This window comes from Oncorhynchus masou, chromosome 13, assembly GCF_036934945.1.
Source record: "Oncorhynchus masou masou isolate Uvic2021 chromosome 13, UVic_Omas_1.1, whole genome shotgun sequence".
Classification (NCBI taxonomy): domain Eukaryota; kingdom Metazoa; phylum Chordata; class Actinopteri; order Salmoniformes; family Salmonidae; genus Oncorhynchus; species Oncorhynchus masou.
This window is the reverse complement of record NC_088224.1, coordinates 91,574,087-91,594,351: the sequence shown is the minus strand read 5'-3', so window position 1 is coordinate 91,594,351 and position 20,265 is coordinate 91,574,087. Positions and strand designations below refer to the sequence as shown.

Genomic DNA, 20,265 nt, shown 5'->3' with positions numbered 1-20,265 from the left:
CATAGTGCCTCTGTGCACCACTAACGCCTCATAGTGCCTCTGTGCACCACTAACGCCTCATAGTGTCTCTGTGCACCACTAACGCCTCATAGTGTCTCTGCAGCACCACTAACGCCTCATAGTGTCTCTGTGCAACACTAACGCCTCATAGTGTCTCTGTGCTCCACTTTACGCCTCATAGTGCCTCTGTGCACCACTAACGCCTCATAGTGTCTCTGCAGCACCACTAACGCCTCATAGTGTCTCTGCAGCACCACTAACACCTCATAGTGTCTCTGCGCACCACTAACGCATCATAGTGTCTCTGCAGCACCACTAACGCCTCATAGTGTCTCTGCAGCACCACTAACGCCTCATAGTGTCTCTGCAGCACCACTAACGCCTCATAGTGTCTCTGCAGCTCCACTAACGCCTCATAGTGTCTCTGTGCTCCACTAACGCCTCATAGTGTCTCGGCAGCACCACTAACGCCTCATAGTGTCTCGGCAGCACCACTAACGCCTCATAGTGTCTCTGTGCTCCACTAACGCCTCATAGTGTCTCTGTGCACCACTAACGCCTCATAGTGTCTCTGCAGCACCACTAACGCCTCATAGTGTCTCTGTGCACCACTAACGCCTCATAGTGTCTCTGTGCACCACTAACGCCTCATAGTGTCTCTGCAGCACCACTAATGCCTCATAGTGTCTCTGTGCACCACTAACGCCTCATAGTGTCTCTGTGCACCACTAACGCCTCATAGTGTCTCTGTGCACCACTAACACCTCATAGTGTCTCTGTGCACCACTAACGCCTCATAGTGTCTCTGTGCACCACTAACGCCTCATAGTGTCTCTGTGCACCACTAACGCCTCATAGTGTCTCTGTGCACCACTCTAACGCCTCATAGTGTCTCTGCAGCACCACTAACGCCTCATAGTGTCTCTGTGCACCACTAACGCCTCATAGTGTCTCTGCAGCACCACTAACGCCTCATAGTGTCTCTGCAGCACCACTAACGCCTCATAGTCTCTGTGCTCCACTAACGCCTCATAGTGTCTCTGCAGCACCACTAACGCCTCATAGTGTCTCGGCAGCACCACTAACGCCTCATAGTGTCTCGGCAGCACCACTAACGCCTCATAGTCTCTGTGCTCCACTAACGCCTCATAGTGTCTCTGTGCACCACTAACGCCTCATAGTGTCTCGGCAGCACCACTAACGCCTCATAGTGTCTCTGTGCTCCACTAACGCCTCATAGTGTCTCTGCAGCACCACTAACGCCTCATAGTGTCTCTGTGCACCACTAACGCCTCATAGTGTCTCTGCAGCACCACTAACGCCTCATAGTCTCTGTGCTCCACTAACGCCTCATAGTGTCTCTGTGCACCACTCTAACGCCTCATAGTGTCTCTGCAGCACCACTAACGCCTCACAGTGTCTCGGCAGCACCACTAACGCCTCATAGTCTCTGTGCTCCACTAACGCCTCATAGTGTCTCTGTGCACCACTAACGCCTCATAGTGTCTCTGTGACCACTAACGCCTCATAGTGTCTCTGCAGCACCACTAACGCCTCATAGTGTCTCTGTGCACCACTAACGCCTCATAGTGTCTCTGTGACCACTAACGCCTCATAGTGTCTCTGCAGCACCACTAACGCCTCATAGTGTCTCTGTGCACCACTAAACTGTAGCCTCATAGTGTCTCTGTAGCACCACTAACGCCTCATAGTGTCTCTGTGCACCACTAACGCCTCATAGTGCCTCTGTGCACCACTAACGCCTCATAGTGCCTCTGTGCACCACTAACGCCTCATAGTGCCTCTGTGCACCACTAACGCCTCATAGTGTCTCTGTAACACTAACGCCTCATAGTGTCTCTGTGCCTCATAGTGCCTATGTGCACCACTAACGCCTCATAGTGTCTCTGCAGCACCACTAACGCCTCATAGTGTCTCTGCAGCACCACTAACGCCTCATAGTGTCTCTGCGCACCACTAACGCATCATAGTGTCTCTGCACCACCACTAACGCCTCATAGTGTCTCTGCAGCACCACTAACGCCTCATAGTGTCTCTGCAGCACCACTAACGCCTCATAGTGTCTCTGCAGCTCCACTAACGCCTCAGTGCCTCTGTGCACCACTAACGCCTCATAGTGTCTCTGTAGCACCACTAACGCCTCATAGTGTCTCTGTGCACCACTAACGCCTCATAGTGCCTCTGTGCACCACTAACGCCTCATAGTGCCTCTGTGCACCACTAACGCCTCATAGTGCCTCTGTGCACCACTAACGCCTCATAGTGTCTCTGTGCACCACTAACGCCTCATAGTGTCTCTGCAGCACCACTAACGCCTCATAGTGTCTCTGTGCAACACTAACGCCTCATAGTGTCTCTGTGCTCCACTTTACGCCTCAGTAGCCTCTGTGCACCACTAACGCTCTCATAGTGTCTCTGCAGCACCACTAACGCCTCATAGTGTCTCTGCAGCACCACTAACGCCTCATAGTGTCTCTGCGCACCACTAACGCATCATAGTGTCTCTGCACCACCACTAACGCCTCATAGTGTCTCTGCAGCACCACTAACGCCTCATAGTGTCTCTGCAGCACCACTAAGCCTCATAGTGTCTCTGCAGCTCCACTAACGCCTCAGTGCCTCTGTGCACCACTAACGCCTCATAGTGTCTCTGCAGCACCACTAACGCCTCATAGTGTCTCTGCAGCACCACTAACGCCTCATAGTGTCTCTGCGCACCACTAACGCCTCATAGTGTCTCTGCAGCACCACTAACGCCTCATAGTGTCTCTGTGCACCACTAACGCCTCATAGTGTCTCTGCAGCACCACTAACGCCTCATAGTGTCTCTGTGCACCACTAACGCCTCATAGTGTCTCTGCAGCACCACTAATGCCTCATAGTGTCTCTGCGCACCACTAACGCCTCATAGTGTCTCTGCAGCACCACTAACGATTCATAGTGTCTCTGTGCACCACTAACGCCTCATAGTGTCTCTGCAGCACCACTAACGCCTCATAGTGTCTCTGTGCTCCACTAACGCCCAGTGCCTCTGTGCACCACTAACGCCTCATAGTGTCTCTGCAGCACCACTAACGCCTCATAGTGTCTCTGCAGCACCACTAACGCCTCATAGTGTCTCTGCGCACCACTAACGCCTCATAGTGTCTCTGCAGCACCACTAACGCCTCATAGTGTCTCTGTGCACCACTAACGCCTCATAGTGTCTCTGCAGCACCACTAACGCCTCATAGTGTCTCTGTGCACCACTAACGCCTCATAGTGTCTCTGCAGCACCACTAACGCCTCATAGTGTCTCTGCAGCACCACTAACGCCTCATAGTGTCTCTGTGCACCACTAACGCCTCATAGTGTCTCTGTGCACCACTAACGCCTCATAGTGTCTCTGTGCACCACTAACGCCTCATAGTGTCTCTGTGCACCACTAACGCCTCATAGTGTCTCTGTGCACCACTAACGCCGCATAGTGTCTCTGCAGCACCACTAACGCCGCATAGTGTCTCTGCAGCACCACTAACGCCTCAGTGTCTCTGCAGCACCACTAACGCCTCATAGTGTCTCTGTGCACCACTAACGCCTCATAGTGTCTCTGTGCACCACTAACGCCTCATAGTGTCTCTGCAGCACCACTAACGCCTCATAGTGTCTCTGTGCACCACTAACGCCTCATAGTGTCTCTGTGCACCACTAACGCCTCATAGTGTCTCTGTGCACCACTAACACCTCATAGTGTCTCTGTGCACCACTAACGCCTCATAGTGTCTCTGTGCACCACTAACGCCTCATAGTGTCTCTGTGCACCACTAACACCTCATAGTGTCTCTGCAGCACCACTAACGCCTCATAGTGTCTCTGCAGCACCACTAACGCCTCATAGTGTCTCTGCAGCACCACTAACGCCTCATAGTGTCTCTGTGCACCACTAACGCCTCATAGTGTCTCTGCAGCACCACTAACGCCTCATAGTGTCTCTGTGCACCACTAACGCCTCATAGTGTCTCTGTGCACCACTAACGCCTCATAGTGTCTCTGTGCACCACTAACGCCCTCATAGTGTCTCTGTGCACCACTAACGCCTCATAGTGTCTCTGTGCACCACTAACGCCTCATAGTGTCTCTGTGCACCACTAACGCCTCATAGTGTCTTTGTGCACCACTCTAACACCTGAATTAAACACTGTCACCAATCTGTTAAAGTAGGCTAATTGGCTAGCACTGACACCAATCTGTTAAAGTAGTCTAATTGGCTAGCACTGTCACAAATCTGTTAAAGTAGGCTAATTGGCTAGCACTGTCACAAATCTGTTAAAGTAGTCTAATTGGCTAGCACTGTCATCAGCTGTTGTTTACAGTTTCTGTTATGTCATCATTATTTTTCTATGTAGGCTTTACTGAGGGCGTGTCAAGCTTCATAGCACCACTGTTGTGACAACAAGGCTATGCGTACAGAAGAGTAACAGTTAGGCTCTCAGGGTACTTTAGTACAGTCAGTGGGCACCATATCCACCCCCTATGGACCATGACTCATCCTGCAGTCCATTCTAAGAACTTGATTAGGAGCCGGACCAGTCCATTTTAGGGGCATGATTAGGGGAAGGATCAGTCCATTTTAGGGGCATGATTAGGGGAAGGATCAGTCCATTATAACAGCATGATTAGGGGAAGGATCAGTCCATTATAACAGCATGATTAGGGGAAGGATCAGTCCATTATAGCAGCATGACTAGGGGCCGGACCAGTCCATTATAGCAGCATGATTAGGGGCCGGACCAGTCCATTATAACAGCATGATTAGGGGCCGGACCAGTCCATTATAACAACATGATTAGGGAAGGATCAGTCCATTATAGCAGCATGATTAGGGCCGGACCAGACCATTATAACAACATGATTAGGGGAAGGATCAGTCCATTATAGCAGCATGATTAGGGGCCGGACCAGACCATTATAACAGCATGATTAGGGGAAGGATCAGTCCATTATAGCAGCATGATTAGGGGCCGGATCAGTCCATTATAGCAGCATGATTAGGGCCGGACCAGTCCATTATAACAACATGATTAGGGGAAGGATCAGTCCATTATAGCAGCATGATTAGGGGCCGGACCAGACCATTATAACAGCATGATTAGGGGCCGGACCAGACCATTATAACAGCATGATTAGGGGCCGGACCAGACCATTATAACAGCATGATTAGGGGCCGGACCAGACCATTATAACAGCATGATTAGGGGCCGGACCAGTCCATTATAACAGCATGATTAGGGGCCGGACCAGACCATTATAACAGTATGATTAGGGGCCGGACCAGACCATTATAACAGCATGATTAGGGGCCGGACCAGACCATTATAACAGTATGATTAGGGGCCGGACCAGACCATTATAACAGCATGATTAGGGGCCGGACTAGTCCATTATAACAGCATGATTAGGGGTGGACTACAGTAGTAGCGTTTGTTGGCTCCTAGCAGGCTGTCTCTCTTTCTTGCTGCAGGCTTACGTTACCTCGGGGGAGATGCTGGGGGAACATTCTCAGGCTGGTCATACCCATGTTAACCCAGATGTTGGACTGGGGGTGCGTGTGGCGGGCTGCTGCCGCAGGAAGAGGAGGTAGCGTGGGAAGAGCTCCAGCTCAGCTCGGCCTGTTGTCGTCTGCTGGATCACCTGGGAAAAGGGAGAGGAGGATGAGTACCGCCACCCCACCCGGTACCTCCACCCCACCCGGTACCGCCACCCCACCCGGTACCGCCACCCCACCCATTACCTCCACCCCACCCAGTACCGCCACCCCACCCATTACCTCCACACAACCCAGTACCTCCACCCCACCCAGTACCACCACCACACCCATTACCTCCACACAACCCAGTACCTCCACCCCACCCGGTACCTCCACCCAGTACCTCCACCCCACCCAGTACCGCCAACCCACCCAGTACCGCCACCCAACCCAGTACCTCCACCCAACCCAGTACCGCCAGTACCGCCACCCCACCCAGTACCGCCACCCCACCCAGTACCGCCACCCCACCCAGTACCTCCACCCCACCCAGTACCTCCACCCCACCCAGTACCGCCAGTACCTCCACCCCACCCAGTACCTCCACCCCACCCAGTACCTCCACACAACCCAGTACCTCCACCCCACCCAGTACCGCCAGTACCTCCACCCCACCCAGTACCTCCACCCACCCAGTACCGCCAGTACCTCCACCCCACCCAGTACCGCCAGTACCTCCACCCCACCCAGTACCGCCAGTACCTCCACACCACCCAGTACCTCCACCCCACCCAGTACCTCCACACAACCCAGTACCTCCACCCCACCCAGTACCGCCACCCCACCCAGTACCTCCACCCAACACAGTACCTCCACCCAACCCAGTACCTCCACCCAACCCAGTACCGCCAGTACCTCCACCCCACCCAGTACCTCCACCCAACCCAGTACCGCCAGTACCTCCACCCAACCCAGTACCGCCACCCCACCCAGTACCTCCACCCAGTACCTCCACCCCACCCAGTACCTCCAGTACCTCCACCCCACCCAGTACCGCCACCCAGTACCGCCACACCACCCAGTCCCTCCACCCAGTACCGCCACCCCACCCAGTACCTCCAGTACCTCCACCCAGTACCTCCACCCCACCCAGTACCTCCACCCCACCCAGTACCTCCAGTACCTCCACCCCACCCAGTACCGCCACCCCACCCAGTACCTCCACCCCACCCAGTACCTACCGTGCCTCCACCCCACCCAGTACCGCCACCCCACCCAGTACCGCCAGTACCTCCACCCCACCCAGTACCGCCACCCCACCCAGTACCGCCACCCCACCCAGTACCGCCAGTACCTCCACCCCACCCAGTACCTCCACCCCACCCAGTACCGCCAGTACCGCCACCCCACCCAGTACCGCCAGTACCGCCACCCCACCCAGTACCGCCAGTACCTCCACCCCACCCAGTACCTCCACCCCACCCAGTACCGCCAGTACCGCCACCCCACCCAGTACCGCCAGTACCTCCACCCCACCCAGTACCGCCACCCCACCCAGTACCGCCACCCCACCCAGTACCGCCACCCAGTACCTCCACCCCACCCAGTACCGCCAGTACCGCCACCCCAGCCAGTACCTCCACCCAGTACCTCCACCCCACCCAGTACCTCCACCCCACCCAGTACCTCCACCCCACCCAGTACCTCCACCCCACCCAGTACCTCCACCCACTGTTGTCAGACTGTATATTAACTCTAGCTCTTAAAATGGTTTCTCCAAAAATTATATATAGTTTTTTCTCATTTCTCATCTCATTTTAATATTTAAATTTTCTAATTGGAAAAACATTCTGTAATGTTTCAACTGTATTCATGTCATGTATTACATGTAATTGATTTTAAATTATTGTTTTGCAATTGTTTAGTGATTATTATTAATTATGTATTTCTTCAGTTTTATCTGTGAGCAAGAATAAATCAACTCTTGAGGTCTGAGCCCTAATTTCAGGTGCACACACAACTGAAACGGTCACAAAAATCATCCACAATGGTGTGAAAATCTCTCAAGCTAGACCCAGTCCTAGAGGTGACCATCTGTGCTTCAGTGATAGTGTGAGGGGAGGTTGTGTTGTGGTCCATCTACGGTTCAGTGGTTGTGTTGTGGTCCATCTACGGTTCAGTGGTTGTGTTGTGGTCCATCTACGGTTCAGTGGTTGTGTTGTGGTCCATCTATGGTTCAGTGGTTGTGTTGTGGTCCATCTGTGGTTCAGTGGTTGTGTTGTGGTCCATCTGTGGTTCAGTGGTTGTGTTGTGGTCCATCTGTGGTTCAGTGGTTGTGTTGTGGTCCATCTGTGGTTCAGTGGTTGTGTGAGGGGAGGTTATGGTCCATCTATGGTTCAGTGGTTGTGTTATGGTCCATCTATGGTTCAGTGGTTGTGTGAGGGGAGGTTATGGTCCATCTATGGTTCAGTGGTTGTGTTGTGGTCCATCTATGGTTCAGTGGTTGTGTGAGGAGAGGTTATGGTCCATACATACCGGTCGTGGCAGGCTGAGGTTGGCGCCATACCAGTGGAACAGCGCCCTCCACACTGGCTCTGGCACCGTCTCAAAGTCTCTGCCCGCCACCAGCTGTAGGGACTGCTTCAGCCGGCCTCCCTCCATGGTCAATGTGGGGGCCTGGGGGAACAGGAGAGAGACCGGGAGGAACAGGAGAGAGACCGGGAGGAACAGGAGAGAGACCGGGAGGACCAGGAGAGAGACCGGGAGAAACAGGAGAGAGACCGGGAGGAACAGGAGAGAGACCGGGAGGAACAGGAGAGAGACCGGGAGGAACAGGAGAGAGACCGGGAGGAACAGGAGAGAGACCGGGAGGAACAGGAGAGAGACCGGGAGGAACAGGAGAGGGACCGGGGGGAACAGGAGAGGGACCGGGGGAACAGGAGAGGGACCGGGGGGAACAGGAGAGAGACTGGGAGGAACAGGAGAGAGACTGGGAGGAACAGGAGAGAGACTGGGAGGAACAGGAGAGAGACCGGGGGGAACAGGAGAGAGACCGGGAGGAACAGGAGAGAGACCGGGAGAAACAGGAGAGAGACTGGGAGAAACAGGAGAGAGACTGGGAGGAACAGGACACACACATTGCCCTCTCTACTCCTCCATTACAGATGGAGATACAGGCCATGCCTAACACCTGGCCATATCGTCACAGGGCTGAGGGATAAGACCACATGGCTAGGAGGAAGAAGAGAGAGAGGCTGCCTAGACAGGCTCAGTGGGAGAGTTTGGATAGAATAACACTTTTCTCTGTGAACTTAATCAACAACTTGGTGTTTGAAAATGGACTAGACAACATACTAGAAATAGCTGATGTAACCACTATTATAATATAGAGGGGAAACACACACCTTCATGGGGTCTGTGTTGACCAGGGGCTGGTTGTCGATGGCTCCAGGCCTCTGAGCTGCCAGCTGGGGCTGAGAGAGGGAGGGGATGTGGCCGTTGGCCCCGGAGAAACACTGGTTGTTGTCTGACATGTTGTGTTGCCGGGCAAAACAGATCTCTGTGGCTGAGGGGCCGGCCTGGGGGGTCACCACTGAGGAGGAGGAAGGGGGTGGGGGGCGGGATCAGAGAAACACTTTACAGTCAGGTACAGGGACACTGTACAGTCAGGTACAGGGACACTGTACAGTCAGGTACAGGGACACTGTACAGTCAGGTACAGGGACACTTTACAGTCAGGTACAGGGACACTGTACAGTCAGGTACAGGGACACTTTACAGTCAGGTACAGGGACACTGTACAGTCAGGTACAGGGACACTTTACAGTCAGGTACAGGGACACTTTACAGTCAGGTACAGGGACACTTTACAGTCAGGTACAGGGACACTTTACAGTCAGGTACAGGGACACTTTACAGTCAGGTACAGGGACACTTTACAGTCAGGTACAGGGACACTTTACAGTCAGGTACAGGGACACTTTACAGTCAGGTACAGGGACACTTTACAGTCAGGTACCGGGACACTTTACAGTCAGGTACCGGGACACTTTACAGTCAGGTACCGGGACACTGTACAGTCAGGTACAGGGACACTGTACAGTCAGGTACAGGGACACTTTACAGTCAGGTTAAGGTACCCTTTGAGGGGTTGTAAAATGGTTAAAAGTAGTTTAGAAAGAGTAAATCATGAATTAATAAGTAGTTTATAAATAATAAATAAACAGTTATAACCCATAGTTTGAGGTCGTAACAGCACACACAGCGAAGTGGTCTAGTGGTCTGGTCACTGACCGGTGCTTTGTGTCTCTGTGGCTTCAGAGGCGCTGGACACAGCATCAGGGGACCTCTCCTCTGAGGGGCTGGCTGGGCTGGGGACCCCCAGACCTTCACCTACCCCTGGCTCCAGGGGGGCAGGCTCGACGATGGCAGAGGCCTGAGGATTCCTCAGAGAGGAGAGGATAGAGGGCTGATCCACCATGATGGACTTGCGGTCCTAGCGAGATAGATCGAGAGAGAGATAGAGAGGGTGAGTGATTATCATATTCTGCTATTTAACTTAACAGTTAGGCTTACATTTCGGGTGCTTCACTTGGCACCCTATCCCCTATGTAGTGCACTACATTTGACCCACGGGGCCCTGGTGCTATTTGGGACGCAGCCTTGGACTTCCACTCACATAGTTGACGTGGCCCTTCCAGAGCGTCCACCACTGGCTGGAGATGAGGAACCAGTTCTCACCAGGCTGAAGCCCATGTCTGGCCTCTCTGTCCAGCCACCCCCTACACACACACACACACACACACACACACACACAACTGTAGAGGTGTAGTTCTTCAGGAGAAGGGGGATGTGAAAGGGGATACCTTGACAGTTGTACAACACATTTAACCCCTCTGAATCAGAAACAGTGGGTTAACTGCCTTGCCCAGGGGCAGAAGGACAGGTGGTTGATGTGTATACCTGATGATTTGTCCCTCCTCTTCAGCGGTGGCAGGTCGAAGCCCAAGGACAATGTGACAGACCTGCAGAAACACAGACAGACAAAGACGCATGAAGAGAAAGCCCCAGACCTGCAGAAACACAGACAGAGGGGCATGAAGAGAAAGCCCCAGGCCTGCAGAAACACAGACAGACAGAGGGGCATGAAGAGAAAGCCCCAGGACAATGTAACAGACCTGCAGAAACACAGACAGAAGGGCAAGAAGAGAAAGCCCCAGGCCTGCAGAAACACAGACAGAGGGGCATGAAGAGAAAGCCCCAGGCCTTCAGAAACACAGACAGACAGAGGGGCATGAAGAGAAAGCCCCAGGCCTACAGAAACACACAGACAGAGAGGCATGAAGAGAAAGCCCCAGGCCTTCAGAAACACAGACAGAGAGGCATGAAGAGAAAGCCCCAGGCCTACAGAAACACACAGACAGAGAGGCATGAAGAGAAAGCCCCAGGCCTTCAGAAACACAGACAGAGAGGCATGAAGAGAAAGCCCCAGGCCTTCAGAAACACAGACAGAGAGGCATGAAGAGAAAGCCCCAGGCCTTCAGAAACACAGACAGAGAGGCATGAAGAGAAAGCCCCAGGCCTGCAGAAACACACAGACAGAGGGGCATGAAGAGAAAGCCCCAGGCCTGCAGAAACAGACAGAGAGGCATGAAGAGAAAGCCCCAGGCCAATGTAACAGACCTGCAGAAACCCATACAGAGAAAGCCCCAGGCCTGCAGAAACAGACAGAGGGGCATGAAGAGAAAGCCCCAGGCCTGCAGAAACAGACAGAGGGGCATGAAGAGAAAGCCCCAGGCCTGCAGAAACACACAGACAGAGGGGCATGAAGAGAAAGCCCCAGGCCTGCAGAAACACAGACAGAGAGGCATGAAGAGAAAGCCCCAGGCCTGCAGAAACACAGACAGAGGGGCATAAAGAGAAAGCCCCAGGCCTTCAGAAACACAGACAGAGGGGCATGAAGAGAAAGCCCCAGGCCTACAGAAACACAGACAGAGGGGCATGAAGAGAAAGCCCCAGGCCTACAGAAACACAGACAGAGAGGCATGAAGAGAAAGCAAACTATAAACTGAGGGGGAAACATGGAAACAGAACTGGAACAAACCATCAAATGTGTGTGAGAGTGTGTGTGTGAGAGTGTGTGTGTGTGTGTGTTCGTTCTGACCTGGAACAGCAGGTTGAGGAACTCGTTAGCCAGAGCGCTGTTCACACTCCAGATCTGGTAGTCCTCCAGGGTCAGGTGACCCAGCTGTGTGTGAGGTTCAAAGGTCGAGTCAAAAGGTTAGGGTCAAAGACAAGGGCTAAAATGTCAGTGGGACAGCAGTAGCATTATGGAGATAATTATCCAATCACGTTACAGACAAAAACAGCTATTATATCTCCTAGAAGAGTCTCACCTTGGTCGTGTCGTGCATGTTCAGGATTCCCTCCACGATGTCCGACACGTTGGTGAGCAGCTCCTAAAAACAGGATAATGAGAGTCAGAACTTAGGTACTTATTCAAACCCAACCACCTCCATTACATTATCGATTTAGTCTGTGTCCCAGCAGAACTTACAGGAAGTGGTGTCCGGCAGTACTTACAGGAAGTGGTGTCCGGCAGTACTTACAGGAAGTGGTGTCCGGCAGTACTTACAGGAAGTGGTGTCCGGCAGTACTTACAGGAAGTGGTGTCCAGCAGTACTTACAGGAAGTGGTGTCCGGCAGTACTTACGGGAAGTGGTGTCCGGCAGTACTTACGGGAAGTGGTGTCCGGCAGTACTTACGGGAAGTGGTGTCCGGCAGTACTTACGGGAAGTGGTGTCCAACAGTACTTACGGGAAGTGGTGTCCAACAGTACTTACGGGAAGTGGTGTCCAACAGTACTTACGGGAAGTGGTGTCCAACAGTACTTACGGGAAGTGGTGTCCAACAGTACTTACGGGAAGTGGTGTCCAACAGTACTTACGGGAAGTGGTGTCCAACAGTACTTACGGGAAGTGGTGTCCAACAGTACTTACGGGAAGTGGTGTCCAACAGTACTTACGGGAAGTGGTGTCCAACAGTACTTACGGGAAGTGGTGTCCAACAGTACTACGGGAAGTGGTGTCCAACAGTACTTACGGGAAGTGGTGTCCAACAGTACTTACAGGAAGTGGTGTCCAACAGTACTTACAGGAAGTGGTGTCCAACAGTACTTACAGGAAGTGGTGTCCAACAGTACTTACAGGAAGTGGTGTCCAACAGTACTTACAGGAAGTGGTGTCCGGCAGTACTTACAGGAAGTGGTGTCCAACAGTACTTACAGGAAGTGGTGTCCAGCAGTACTTACAGGAAGTGGTGTCCAGCAGTACTTACAGGAAGTGGTGTCCAACAGTACTTACAGGAAGTGGTGTCCAACAGTACCTACAGGAAGTGGTGTCCAACAGTACTTACAGGAAGTGTGTCTGTGCGATTGTCCTTCCAAACTTCCAGGAGTGCGGCTACCATCTCGTGGATTTCGTCTCGGGACAGAACCCCATCCCGGTCCACGTCAAACACTTTGAAACAAACTGGGGAAACACGAGAGAGAAAGAGGAGGGTACAAAAATACTCTTTAACATAACATTGTACTTTCTAACTACAGACTCCTCAAGCCACAGTCGCTGTTCAAGCCGCAGTGATACCAAATATGTTGTGCAAGTCATCTGTATTCCTCCGTGTGATCTGTAGCGAGCTACTTAGATAATTAACTGGAGTCTTGAGTTCCAATATCTGCAGCCATTTCCAAGCGTGAAAATGTAATTTCAAGGCCCGATGAGAATCTAGACGACAGGGTAGATTACATACTAATGACTATTCAGAGGCAGTTGACGATCGTAAAAAAATAAAAAAAATCAACCACATCTATGTTTTTACAAATATATATATATATATATATATCCCATTTAGCAGACGCTTTTGTCCAAAGCGACTTACAAGTCGGCTGGGGCCACTACTTTTACATATGGGTGGTCCCAGCGGGAATCGAACCCACGACGCTTGGCGTTGCAAGCGCCATGCTCTACCGACTGAGCCACACAGGACCCACATAAGGAGATTGGGAAAAGCATTGCAGCTTTTCCACTCAAGCGTACATGTACACACCATAATGTGTGAAAGGAAGCCTTAGGTTAGGAAATCACTACTCTACGACAACAGATCACACAGCAGCTCTTACATTTCTGCCTCTCGGCGACGGGCCCCCGGCAACAGGCAGACAGGCCACAGGAGATCTCCTTAAAGTCGATGTGATTGTCCCGGTTCTCATCAAACGCATGAAACAAACCTGGAAAACATGATCAACAAAAAGACAAGTTAAACCATGTTCTACTACAAAATGGACGTTTGCAAAAGAGAAATAGTTTTGTGTGAAGGTTTGGTATCAGATCTTTTGGGAACTCATTTAAACCGTATCACAAGGATCACATTAATATTCGTAAAACATTGAGGACTGAAAAGAAAACATGGCCACTGGCCTGGCCTTGAGGGAAGGCGTGTCTTTGCAATAAATCCCTGCCCACTCGAACGACCTTCATTGTGCCTCGCTCTGGGACCCAGTGTCGTGAGAGGAAGCATCTCTAGCGGCTACTACTGAAACATACAGCCAAGGTCCTCCTGTTCAGGTCAGTGTCGACATCGTTGTAATCAAGTTAGCTTGCTAGCTAACGTTGGCTGTTAACCTTGCGTGTTTGACAATGTAAGCTATAAGCGAACGTTTGCGTTAGCTAGCGCAAAGACAACCTTTCCCAAGGCCAGCTCAGCAGCTATCGCTCGGCCATGTTTTCGTTCAACAACAAAAAGAATCCTCTAACGACACAAGCAGTGAGTCATAGATTGATGATTGTGTGTGTGTGTGTGTTAGTGTGTGTGTTAGTGTGTGTGTTAGTGTGTGTGTGTGTGTTAGTGTTTGTGTGAGTGTGTTAGTGTTTGTGTTAGTGTGTGAGTGTGTTAGTGTGTGAGTGTGTTAGTGTGTGTGTTAGTGTGTGAGTGTGTTAGTGTGTGTGTGTTAGTGTGTGTGTGAGTGTGTGTTAGTGTGAGTGTGTGTTAGTGTGAGTGTGTGTGTGTTAGTGTGTTAGTGTGTGAGTGTGTGTTAGTGTGAGTGTGTGTTAGTGTGAGTGTGTGTTAGTGTGTGAGTGTGTGTTAGTGTGTGAGTGTGTGTTAGTGTGTGAGTGTGTGTTAGTGTGTGAGTGTGTGTTAGTGTGTGTGTGAGTGTGTGTTAGTGTGTGAGTGAGAGTGTGTGTGTGTTAGTGTGTGAGTGAGAGTGTGTGTTAGTGTGTTAGTGTGTGAGTGAGAGTGTGTGTTAGTGTGCGTTAGTGTGTTAGTGTGTTAGTGTGCGTGTGTGAGTGTGTGTTAGTGTGTGTGAGTGAGTGTTAGTGTTAGTGTGTGTGTGTGAGAGTGTGTGTGTGTGAGTGAGTGTTAGTGTGTGTGTGAGAGTGTGTGTGTGTGAGTGAGTGTTAGTGTGTGTGTGAGAGTGTGTGTGAGTGTGTGAGTGTGTATAACTGTGTTTGAATGTTCATGGGTGACTGTCTATCTGGGGGAACCAGGTTTAACATGTCCCCATAACATCCGGCTGGCATCAAAGAACACATCAGAAATATGCCATACCTTCACTTAGCGAAGCGTGAATAGGAGGAGAGACCAACGGGACAAAAGTCTCCAAGTCAAAGCGTCCGGTCCTGGACTGGGCTTTCAGCAGCCAATAGCGCTTCTCCAAGTCAATGATATCAGACTCTTCTACTGTGAGAGGAGAGAAGGAGGAGGAGGAAATGCTTTTGAAAAAAATGGCAACCAACCTAGAATGTTTTTTGTTTGTTTGTAGATCCGCCCGAGCATCGTCTTATTAGAACAACAACAAGTCACATGACCTACGAGTGTTTAGTAAGGAAAGGAAACAAAGGCTTCAGACCATATCAATATGGTGCTATAGTGGACTTTGTGAACTTGGATGGCGATATGGAGACACATGCAGATGACGTCAACACGTTTCACGGTTCCATTCTGATGGACATGTGGATTCTGGACAGTTTTCTTAACGAGCAGGACAGAGGATAGTAGTCTTGAGTAGTAGTCTCAAGTAGCCTGGTCCCAGATCTTGTAAGTAGGGTTGCAAAATTTCAGTAACTTTCCCCAAGAGAAATCCTGGTTTGAGGAGTCAAGATTTTATTCCCTGAATCTTACAAAATAAAAATAAATAAAAAATAAATAAATAAAACATTTCTGGGATTTCTGGAAACCCGGGAATTCTGGTTACCAGAATTTTGCGACCCTATCTGTAAGTGATTTAGTCCCGTTTAGTCTTGAGGTGAGACCATGAATCAAACTCAAAAAGGCAGGGCCAAGGCTCACTAGGTGTACCAATATAGCTACTGTTAAGTATGAAACCTGCCAGCCAGCCCCAGGGTCAGAGATCCTTGGTTCATCCTCCCACAGTACCGCGTTAATCCACAGCTTTACACTGATAAGATTAGCCTACGGCTCTCGCTAGCTCCTACTAGCCCAGGCATCCCTTTCCACCCCACTGTCCCATGAGTCATCCCATACATGTCGCTCAGACAGGTGTAAAAAAACACACATACACAAATTAAGCCTGCATCCCTAATGGCAGCCTATTCCCTACATAGTGCACTACTAAATAGGGCACCATTTGGGATGCATCCTAAGGTCATATTCACTCTCTGACTGGAGAGGAGGCCATTCCGGATTTCCACCACAAACCCAAGCCGGTTCTTTCACTGCTGTGGCCGACATCCTGGTTTGCTGTCTGTGTTTATAAGACGGATTGGTCAATAAGACAGTGATGTCACTGGGGGATAATATAGCCAGCCTATAGCAGTGAGCTGCAGATTGGGATGTGTGGGTGGATTGAGAGGAGCTTTTCATCCCTCCCTCCCTCCCTCCCTCCCTCACTCACTCCCTCACTCCCTCACTCCCTCCCTCACTCCCTCCCTCACTCACTCCCTCACTCACTCCCTCCCTCACTCCCTCCCTCACTCCCCTCCCTCCCTCACTCCCTCCCTCCCTCACTCCCTCCCTCCATCTTCTCCCTCCTTCCTCCCTCTTCTCCCTCCCTTCCTCCCTCTTCTCCCTCCTTCCTCCCTCCCTCCCTTCCATCCTCTCCTCCCTCCCTCCATCCATCTTCTCCCTCCCTCCATCCATCTTCTCCTCCCCTCCATCCATCTTCCCCTCCTCCATCCATCTTCTCCCTCCCTCCCTCCCTCCAATAGCCCTCCCTCCCTCCATCTTTCCCTCCCTCCCTCCATCCATCTTCTCCCTCCTTCCCCTCCCTCCCTCCCTTCCATCCTCTCCCTCCCTCCCTCCCTTCCATCCTCTCCCTCCCTCCCTCCATCCATCTTCTCCCTCCCTCCATCTTCTCCCTCCCTCTCTCCATCCATCTTTCCTCTCCATCTCTCCCCCTCCATCCCTCTCTCCCCCTCCATCCATCCTCTCTCCCCCTCCATCCATCCAACCATCCGTTCTCCTGAGGTTTATTCCTGGAAGAGCCCAGCTCAACAGGGTCCAGTTGTCTCTGCGGAGAGAGTTCAATGTGTGTGTGTGTGTGTGTGTGTTCAATCTGAAGACTGATGGAGAAAGAGAGAAGTGGAGAGGTCAAGAGGACTGATTAGAAACCAGTAAAACACCAACCACTTCAACGGTTCAATAACCTTTTAACCATCATTCAGTCCTTCGGTCCTCAGAGAAACGCTCCGAAACATCAGGTTTAAACAGAGAACACAACCTCACTTTGGTATATGATCTACCTCACTTGCTTTGGCAATGTTAACATATGCTTCCCAGGCCAGAGACTGAGAGAGAGCTTGGGGGAAGTAATGGTGGATTAATATTGAGGAGCATGGTGTGGAATGGGAGGCGTGTGTGGTGGGGCCCGCCCCTGACTGACTGAATGCCCCTTTAAGAGTAGAACAGCTAGACAATACTAAATCCTACAAACACACACGTCGCACACACACACACACACCACAAAAATAGGTCCTCCAACTGGTCTTTCAGAAACACTGACAACACCAATATAGTCAATGTATCAATCCCAAACGCTAAACAAACCTGAAAAAAGGCTATTTGTGTCATGCTTGCTGAACGCAGGCCAGCGTGGGCGAGCCTAGCAGTGAAGAGTGCAGTGGTAAAGGTCTGCAAGGGACGAGCAAGGAAAGCCGAGCTGAGGGGGAATAAACACCTGCTCATCTTGTTGCTGTGTGTCATTAAATCAGGATGCTGCTCCAGCCTGCCTGACACTGCTAATCTATAAAACTCATTACCTCTCCCGTGGATCGGCTCCAGGACGTGCCTCATCCCGTCACTAGCTAGCTAACTGGCTGACTCCAGGACACGCCTCATCCCGTTACTAGCTAGCTCACTGACTGCTCCTACTAGCTGACTCCAGGACATGCCTCATCCCGTCACTAGCTAGCTCACTGACTGGCTGACTCCAGGACATGCCTCATCCCATCACTAGCTAGCTCACTGACTGGCTGACTCCAGGACATGCCTCATCCCGTCACTAGCTAGCTCACTGACTGCAGGACATGCCTCATCCCGTCACTAGCTAGCTCACTGACTGGCTGGCTCCAGGACGTGCCTCATCCCGTCACTAGCTAGCTCACTGACTGGCTGACTCCAGGACACTCCTCATCCCGTCACTAGCTCACTGACTGGCTGACTCCAGGACACGCCTCATCCCGTCACTAGCTAGCTCACTGACTGGCTGACTCCAGGACATGCCTCATCCCGTCACTAGCTAGCTCACTGACTGGCTGACTCCAGGACGTGCCTCATCCCGTCACTAGCTAGCTCACTGACTGGCTGACTCCAGGGCATGCCTCATCCCGTCACTAACTAGCTAACTGGCTGACTCCGGGACACGCCTCATCCCGTCACTAACTAGCTAACTCCAGGACATGCCTCATCCCGTTACTAGCTAGCTCACTGACTGGCTGACTCCAGGACACGCCTCATCCCGTCACTAGCTGGCTGACTCCAGGACATGCCTCAACCCGTCACTAGCTAGCTCACTGACTGGCTGACTCCAGGACATGCCTCAACCCGTCACTAGCTAGCTCACTGACTGGCTGACTCCAGGACATGCCTCATCCCGTCACTAGCTAGCTCACTGACTGACTGACTCCAGGACACGCCTCATCCCGTCACTAGCTGGCTGACTCCAGGACATGCCTCATCCCGTCACTAGCTAGCTAACTGACTGACTCCAGGACATGCCTCATCCCGTCACTAGCTGGCTGACTCCAGGACACGCCTCATCCCGTCACTAGCTAGCTAACTGACTGACTCCAGGACATGCCTCATCCCGTTACTAGCTAGCTCACTGACTGGCTGACTCCAGGACATGCCTCATCCCGTTACTAGCTAGCTAACTGACTGACTCCAGGACATGCCTCATCCCGTTACTAGCTAGCTCACTGACTGGCTGACTCCAGGACATGCCTCATCCCGTCACTAGCTAGCTAACTGACTGACTCCAGGACATGCCTCATCCCGTCACTAGCTAGCTCACTGACTGGCTGACTCCAGGACACGCCTCATCCCGTCACTAGCTAGCTCACTGACTGGCTGACTCCAGGACATGCCTCATCCCGTCACTAGCTGGCTCACTGACTGACTCCAGGACATGCCTCATCCCGTCACTAGCTAGCTCACTGACTGGCTGACTCCAGGACACTACTCATCCCGTCACTAGCTAGCTCACTGACTGGCTGACTCCAGGACATGCCTCATCCCGTCACTAGCTAGCTCACTGACTGGCTGACTCCAGGACACGCCTCATCCCGTCACTAGCTAGCTCACTGACTGGCTGACTCCAGGACATGCCTCATCCCGTCACTAGCTAGCTAACTGACTGACTCCAGGACATGCCTCATCCCGTTACTAGCTCACTGACTGGCTGACTCCAGGACACGCCTCATCCCGTCACTAGCTAGCTAACTGACTGACTCCAGGACATGCCTCATCCCGTTACTAGCTAGCTCACTGACTGGCTGACTCCAGGACACGCATCATCCCGTCACTAGCTGGCTGACTCCAGGACACGCCTCATCCTGTTACTAGCTAGCTCACTGACTGGCTGACTCCAGGACATGCCTCATCCCGTCACTAGCTAGCTCACTGACTGGCTGACTCCAGGACACGCCTCATCCCGTCACTAGCTGGCTGACTCCAGGACACGCCTCATCCCGTTACTAGCTAGCTCACTGACTGGCTGACTCCAGGACATGCCTCATCCCGTCACTAGCTAGCTCACTGACTGGCTGACTCCAGGACATGCCTCATCCCGTCACTAGCTAGCTCACTGACTGGCTGACTCCAGGACACGCCTCATCCCGTCACTAGCTCACAGACTGGCTGACTCCAGGACATGCCTCATCCCGTTACTAGCTAGCTCACTGGCTGACTCCAGGACATGCCTCATCCCGTCACTAGCTAGCTCACTGACTGGCTGACTCCAGGACGTGCCTCATCCCGTCACTAGCTAGCTCACTGACTGGCTGACTCCAGGACATGCCTCATCCCGTCACTAGCTAGCTAACTGACTGGCTGACTCCAGGACATGCCTCATCCCGTTACTAGCTAGCTAACTGACTGACTCCAGGACATGCCTCATCCCGTCACTAGCTAGCTCACTGACTGGCTGACTCCAGGACATGCCTCATCCCGTCACTAGCTAGCTCACTGACTGGCTGACTCCAGGACACGCCTCATCCCGTCACTAG

The 20,265-nt window shown here is 52.0% G+C and overlaps 1 pseudogene; it reads right to left on the bottom strand.

Moving 5' to 3' along the window:
- The window catches only part of LOC135553481 (ubiquitin carboxyl-terminal hydrolase 32-like), a 102,495-nt pseudogene that overhangs the window by 52,224 nt on the left and 30,006 nt on the right, over positions 1-20,265 (bottom strand).